Below are 8,106 nucleotides of genomic sequence, written 5' to 3' on the forward strand. Positions count from 1 at the left end.
TTCAGACAATTAAGCAACAATTCAATGAAAACCAAGCTTGGCTCTGATACCACTGATGGGTTTTAGCCATAAGAACTTTCTTATGTGCGCATGCAAAACCCTAATGCTTGGATCTAGGCTTTCTAATTAAACATGCTTTGAATCCAAGACTTCTAATGACTATTTAGGAATAAGAACAATGATAAAACAGATCTAGAATCATACCTTTGAATTCCTTGTTGATCTTGTTGTCTTGGAGCTTCTAGAGTCATAATTGTCACTCCTCTAATGGCTTACAAACACCAAATAGCAAGGAGGATGATTTGGGAGAGAGGAGAGGGGAGGAAATCGGCCAGGGTTTCTATGCTTTAGATGAAGTGTCGATTTCCCTTAGCCATAGGGTCTATTTATACTTGTAGACTCCTTAAGGGTTACAACCTAAACCCTAATTGGATAATCTTCTCTTAAGGCTATCCAAATCCATTCCCTAGATAACTCTTGGACGATTTGAGCTATCCTTTAGCTTTTAGAATCCGCCCAATCCATATCTATATGGATTTACAGTCTAAAGTTTAACTATCAAACAATTGACAGTTTATACCCTCTTATTTAATTAATATCTTTAAGTCACCAAATCAATTCCAATTAATTCTATCACTTATATTAATCAAATAACAATATTATTAATCTTTATATTATTCTCATAATATATTAATAATATTTACTCTCTCTTAATAAATCATCCTATTAAGTTGCTATGGTGAAGGCAACCCAAAAGGACCATGCACAACCGGGTCAAATACTTGCCTAATATAGTTGCAGCCTTAGACACTATTCCAACACCTTTTCTTCAAAATGTCTTCTTTTTGGCTGTAAATAACATTTAAGCTCATAAGTACCATTATTCTAAACAAATTACCAACTTTTTAATAAAAAATGTACTTAAATATTGCCTAAAAATAGGTATAAATATGGCAATATCAAAATACCCCACACTTAGACTTTGCTTGCCCTCAAGCAAATTTAAACTTAACCCTTGGTTACTAACATCACATAGAACAATCCGGCTCTAGCTCAGCCATTATGCCAAGACCTCAACGCATGCATTTGTGTTTAAAATTTTCCTAAAGTACCCCCCACACTTTAAATACTCACAATCTTCATAAACATTTGCCCACTTTTTCCGAACAATGCTCATTTTATGCAACCCTCCGAATCCATCCGCAGAAAACCTCCTTATCCTCAAGGTATTTTTAGTTGAGCAACCTAAGCATACATAATCTAGAATTACAATCATTGATACCACTATGGATCTCTTTTGGATTTCTTCACTTGTTTGACATTTGATCTTTGATTTCTTTGAATTCACCACCTTATTTGATTTCTGGTATCTTCAACTTTTGAATTTCTTGGAATTTTGATCTTTTTGATCTTTACTTTATTTGCTCCAAAATTCTTACAACTTTACTCGTAATTCTCTCTTTTTTTTAACATGTACCTCTCTTTTTTCACTCAAAACCTACATGCTTAAGCAGAGGCGCTCAACCTCAACCTTTATCGGTTAATGATAATAATTTTCCTGGATACATTTCAGGTTTAGGCTGCTAAACATATTGCATCCCTCAAACCAAGCGGGGTTATGTTTTTGTTCCATGATTTCACTAAAATAAGGGAGGCCACAAATGCACTATAACGTGTATTGACTCAACTAAACATTTGAACTTTCATCGGATCATCCCACATAACACTAGCAATTATAATTCAAATTATTATTACTAGATTTAATTATTAAAGATTTCAATTTTCAAATTTTCAATTTTTACTATCAAATTCTATGATTATCTAGCAATTTACTTTTTCTACCCCTACCCCACACTTATTTCATACAATACCCTCATTGTATGCATCAAAATTAAAGAAAAGGGAGAAAAAGGAACAGACTCCCCTGGGATAGTGGCGTCAACATCTCCAAAAGCGTGGAAAACGTGCATCTTGAATATGGACTCCAAAAATAGAAACTTGGTTCTTGAACTCGCGAAATAAGGAGTGTACCGGCAAAACACGAAATCAAGCCTTCAATCGTCTTCAAATATGGTGTAAGTCTCCAAAAGTAGAATGACCAATGTGGGAAAGCATACGCCACATTGTATGGTGGTAAAAAAAATGAGCCAAAATAATCTTGAATATATTGACAAGAAGAATAGCATCAACCCATAGAAGACTAAAATGTCAAGGGCCTCAAATCTTGTAAAAATCTAATATTCACGACGTGAGTGTGAGACAATTCACGACGTGAGATCGAAACTAAGCGTATTCTGAGAACCTCCTGATAACTGACTCACGACGTGAATAATAAAAGTTCACGTCGTGAAAACTAGACAAGCAGAAAACATTACCCAATTCTTCTTCTAATGTCTTAATGTATTAAGACTCTTCCAAAGTCATCAGTTTATGACTCTTTCGCTGACGCTCCACTCTCTTGACTCACCCCACACTTATTTTGAAAATATGGGTCTCGACTCTCGGCATTAAACACTCCCAGCTAAAAACATACGCATTCATAACTCGCTATCCTCTCTAGGCGCTCCTTAGCAATTTCTGAGAAACAATCAACAACGAAGAATAAAAGTAACATAATATTCAAAGTAGTTCTTACAATCCCATAAAAAAAAACTAAAACCAAACTAAAAACAAATCAAACAAAATAAATAACGATCAATCATCCTCCTCATTATCATGCGCTCCACTGGTACCAGCTCCATCACCTCCACGACCACCATACTCCGTCCATCGTGGGAAAATCGGGTAATGATACCCTAAATGAGGCGGCTGCTCCACCCCAAGATGTCGGACAACATTCTCCATCGTGCTGCCTATCCAATTCTCACTCAACGATAACTGGTCAAAGTAACCAGCCATATCACTCCCAAAAGGCGCACCAACCATGGAAGCAGGTGGGTGTATCGGATGCTCGCGGTCTCCCCTTCCTCTCACGTTCATGCGCCTCGGTCTCGGCTCTGGCGCAGGTTGGTCGGCTGGCTGATCATCCTCATCATCACCCTCAACATCTGATTGAACTATGCCCCAATGCGATCCAAAATTTCTGACCACTCGCATAGTTTCCAAATATCCCGTACCAAAGTCATGCTCATCCACACACGTAATGGATCTAGTAATATCGGGAACAACCAAATGATAAGAACGGGCCAAACGAGTAACAAAATGCCCCCCACAAATGGGGCTCTCAGGGCGCGAACTCGCGGCAGACCCGGCCAAAAAACGGGCTAGAAAATACGGGATGTTGCAACAGACACCAGGCTGTAAGATGCACCATAAGAAAAATAAGTTCTGCTTAGTCACTTTGTCGCCATGCCTCTTATGGTTGATGGAAAAGGTGATGAACCGGTGGAGTAAACGATGGATCGGGGACCGAATACTGCTCTCGGGAGATACTCTAGAATTAAACATCCCGGAGGCAATGTTATGCCAAAAAGAATACCCCGTGACACCCTCCGCATATCCTCTAGCAGCCCCACTCAAAAACATGCCAAACTCGGGAGTCATAGCCTCCTGTCGATCATACAGTCCTACTCTCCAAGCAAACTCAACCAGGCTGCACTCCCGGTACTCACCCCCCAATCTAAATACCAATGCTTGTGGCCAATGTGGATCTTGAACCGTTTCCTGAAATGTCACCGTTGCGAAAAACTCGACACAAAACTCCTTGTAGACCTGCTCTTGCACCCGGAACAAATTCTGCCAACCAGAACAAGTAAACGAATACCCATCTCCAATGAATATCTTTGTCAAGGACGGGCCCACCCGGTCTACGAGCCCTACTTCCCTCAATCTTGTCCAATTGACTGTTGGAGCAACTGCAATTTCCCTGTTGTAAAGCCACCCGAATCTGTTGTTCTAACGGGTCAAAACATCACGGGCCGTTGTTGCGGGAAAATTGTAAAACGGGTGCAAACCCACAACCCCAGCTGGAACCTCTCTTCTTGGAGCCATTCCTGCAAAAACAAGGAAAAAAAACAGCCAAAACAAATATCCACAAATTAAACATAGAGGAAAATGAATTCTGTTCAGCCCCAGAATTCACGTCGTGAATCATGTAAGATTCACGTCGTGAATTCGCAAACCCAGAAGGCAGAATCGTAACCATCGGGGAAAAATCCAGTCAAAATATCCATGGGTTTTACTCCTATACTACTTCCAAATACTTAGTATGAACATTCAAAGGTTATTTTAACGAATTAATTTCGTCATTTCACTCAATTAACAAACCCTAACCCTAAGTTCATCTATTAGGGCAGAAATTAAACTTTATAACCAATAATTATTACCTTTGTTGGAAGTATTACGTAAGCACAAGGAAGATTAGTGGAGTTGTCGGCTAAAATCGCAGCAATGGGGACCAAGGGGGGGACCAATTTCTGCTTCCACTTCGTGAAGAATAAACAATTGAAGGGTTAACTGGTTTCTAGGGGTTTATTATGTGGTCCCGTACTCTTGAAAATTCACGTCGTGAATTCGGTAAGGTTCACGTCGTAAATAGTGTCTGGGCTTAAGTTTGGGCCATGTACTCACGGACTGATCTTAGGCTTACTAGTTCAATGGGCTAAGCCATGTCATGGATTATGTGTCCGGTTCATTCACAATTCACGTCGTGAACTGCTAACTATTCATGTCGTGAATTAAGTATTGGAAGAGAAAAATCAATTTTTTGACTTTGAACTAAGTTCTCAATTATTACTACTTCCGTTTTAAGGTCCCTACATTATGTTCTAATAGAGTTGGATGACTTGATCTAAGTTTTTAAAACTAAAATGCAAAAAGAAAAAGAAATTTTTTTTTGCAAACCAAACTCGGGTTGCCTCCCGAGAAGCGCTTCTTTTTCTTGGAGTCTTGAGCCGGACTCCGTGCCTCCTACGTTGAGTCCTCGGAAGAATCCACCACTAGGATCTTTTGTTCCTTGAATCGCCTCTTGTAAGCATGAACTCGCCTTTTGTATGCCTTCTTTGAATTTTCTTTTTTAACTTTCTCCTCTTCTTCAAGCTTGCGTTTTGTGCCCTTAGTTTCTTCCTTGCACCTCATCGCATCCTCCTCCTCTTTCACCACCGGCTTTGTCACTCTTGAAGTGACCTCCTCTTCATCAATTGTCATTTCCTCATCCTCTTTGCTCACCCAAGAAGGTGGACTTTTGTAAGCTATGACTTCAACCAAAAACGGAACAGATGCTCTAGGTTTTGTTCTTTTGACTTGATGAACTGCCTTGATCTCTTCTTCCATAAGCTTCTCCAGTTCTTCTAGTTCATTGTCTTTGTTAATTGTGAACACCTCTTCTTGAACATGTTCCTTTAGGAAGCCATCTTCTATCCTAAAAACTTCTTTTTCATCTCCAACTCTCAAGGTGAGCTTAGACTCATGGATATCAACAAGAGCTCCAGCAGTGTTAAGCAATGGACGGCCAAGGATAATTGGAACATCGGGATCTTCCTTCATATCCATTACTACAAAATCTATTGGAAAAACAAAATTTCCAATTTTTACCAAAATATCCTCCACTATGTCCCGGGGTTGTGTCACTGAACGGTTCGCCATGTGAATCGTCATTTTTGTAGCCTTCATCTTCTGAATTTCCAATTTTTTATAAAATGAAAAAGGCATCAAATTAATGCTAGCCCCAGAATCAGCTAAAGCATTAACCTTCAATTTATTACCAAACTCACACGGAAGAGTGAGACGTCCAGGATCCCCCATCTTCTCTGGTGTCTCTCCCAACACAGCTTTTGAGCTTTGTTCACTTAGAACCACCTTAGACTGCTTCTTTAATTGTTTGCGAGTATCTATCAAATATTGCAGTAATTTTTAATGCTCGGGAGTTTTGGATAAGGACTCGACAAAGGGAGTATTAACCGGGATCCCCTTCACATGCTTGACAAACTCTCTATGCTCTCTCTCCAGTGGACTAAGGGTAGCTTAGGAAGGAAAAGGCAAAGGCGGATGATAAACCGAACCAACTACAAAATTTTTCTATTAATGACGGGCCCACGTCGTGAACATATAAGGTTCACGTCGTGAATTCTGGAACTCAGCAGCTTCATGATTTTCGAGCTTGATCTTCTTCATCTTTGGATCGGGCTGTTGTGGTTCTTCTTCCAATACCTCCAGGACCTCAGAGATGGCTTCTTCTTCGGTGTCTATGGCCATTACATGAGATTGGGTCTATGTTTCGGTATTTTTCGGGGATAACTTCTCATGAACTAGAGTGGCTAGTTGACCAAATTGTACTTCAAGGTTATGGATGGAGGCTTGTTGTTTCTTTATCAAAGTTTTTTGTTCTAGAATGGAAGAATCAGTAACATCGTGTCTCTTTTCCGAAGCTTCCATAAACTTCATTAAAATGGTCTCTAAGTCGGGTTTCTTCTCGGCTGGTGGCTGCTCCTTTTGATAAAGGCCTCGACCTGTCTGCCTATACTTCTCTTCTTTTTGCTTCTTATACTCTTCATATGGCAGCCACTCCTTCTTCGGTTTCCTCCAGTCCTCATCAAACTTATCCCCACTAGAGTAGCACACTTGAACTTTTCTGTTCCCATACTCATCTACATTGCAGTCCTTGGTCAAGTGTGGACCACTGCATCTCTCGCAACCCACTCTTATGGCATGTATCGACTGGTCCATTTGTGTTATCCTGTGGTCCATATTATTCAACATGGCCATGACCGCTGCTATTTCTTCAGTTTGGGCCCCTCCTCCGCCTTTGATTCCTTCTTGCCTCGGGTTGTGGTATTTGCGAGAATGCTTCGCGAATTCTTCAATTAGCTCCTTGACCTCCCTTGGATTTTTCTTTGTCAAAGGTCCTTGAGAATCAAGGATTTGTCTTGTCATCACATTGACCCCATCATAAAAGATTGACATCTCTTGCTGCACATTTAGGTCATGTTGAGGGCAATTTCTGAGCAAGCCCTTGTACCACTCCCATGCTTCGTATAGTGACTCCCCCGGCTGTTGCTCAAAGTTGGCTATTGCCTTCTTGAGTTTGGCTATCTTGGATGGCGGGCAAAACTGGTCCAGGAATTGCTCACGCATTTGAGCCCAAGTGGTGATTGTACCCGGTGGGAGTGCTTTTAACCACTCCTTAGCAGCTCCTTTGAAAGTGATGGGAAGCATCCTAAGCAAGACTGTGTTTTTGTTGACATTTGGGACATTGAAGTAGTCTGCAATGTCGTTGACTTCATCTAGATTCTTAAAAGCATCCTCATGATCTTTCCCGAAAAATGGGATGTCCTTCAGTGCATTCAATATGTGTCCCTTCAGCTCGAATGTGGCAGTGGCAGGTATTGCGGATTGGACCAAACCGGGACCCACATCTTCTCGGGTCAGCTTCTTGTAAACTCCCATGGACATTTCCTCAATTGCTGCCATCTCGTTCCTTGGCTCGTTCTCGGGTTCGCTCGTGTGTTCTTCAAATTCCGGCTCGGTATCGTATTCAGACTCGTTTTGGATGGGTGTTTGATCCAAGTGCTCAATATTGCTCTTGTGCCTCGCAGATGAACTTGACTCTCCTGTCTTCTTTCCCGACTTCCTTGAAAAAGTTGACTTCAATTCTTGTAAGGGCATCTTTTTCTTGTGAATTGCAGACTCGGGATCTTCAAGTGGTGGCACCAAGGGTGTGTTTGAGCCTCTGGTCATGAACTCCTGCAACTTGCTAAACTAAAAACGTAAAACTGGACTAAAATAAGAAAAACTAAAAACTAAAATCCCAGCTTTCACGTCGTGATTTAATTAAAACTCACGTCGCGAACTCTGTGACAGAAACAGAAAAAAGGAAAAAATAAACTAAGCTAAGCTAACAAAAATAAATAACCAATTAACCTTTTTGCAGATTTTATTCCACAAAAAGGGGTCGATTAATCTAATGCAACTGAATAAACTAATAATCTAAGCCGTTCCCCGACAACGGCGCCAAAAACTTGATGTGCACAAAAGTACTCACTAATTTTAATATTTATAACCTAACAAACTTAACTAACTATGCACTTATAGGCAGTGTACCTAGTCAGGTTACAGTATAGCTTGGGTAAGTCGGGTGGCGATCACAGGGAGCGGTGTTACTAATTAATT

The 8,106-nt window shown here is 40.5% G+C and overlaps 1 non-coding gene across 1 annotated transcript; it reads left to right on the plus strand.

The window, feature by feature from the left end:
• Nucleotides 1-6,916: 6,916 nt before the first annotated feature.
• On the plus strand, nucleotides 6,917-7,023 carry LOC111878361 (small nucleolar RNA R71). Its single transcript, XR_002845712.2, has one exon. It is a non-coding gene; the product is annotated as a small nucleolar RNA R71 (small nucleolar RNA).
• The last annotated feature ends 1,083 nt before the right edge of the window (nucleotides 7,024-8,106 follow it).

This window comes from Lactuca sativa, chromosome 5 (assembly GCF_002870075.4).
Source record: "Lactuca sativa cultivar Salinas chromosome 5, Lsat_Salinas_v11, whole genome shotgun sequence".
NCBI classification, from domain to species: domain Eukaryota; kingdom Viridiplantae; phylum Streptophyta; class Magnoliopsida; order Asterales; family Asteraceae; genus Lactuca; species Lactuca sativa.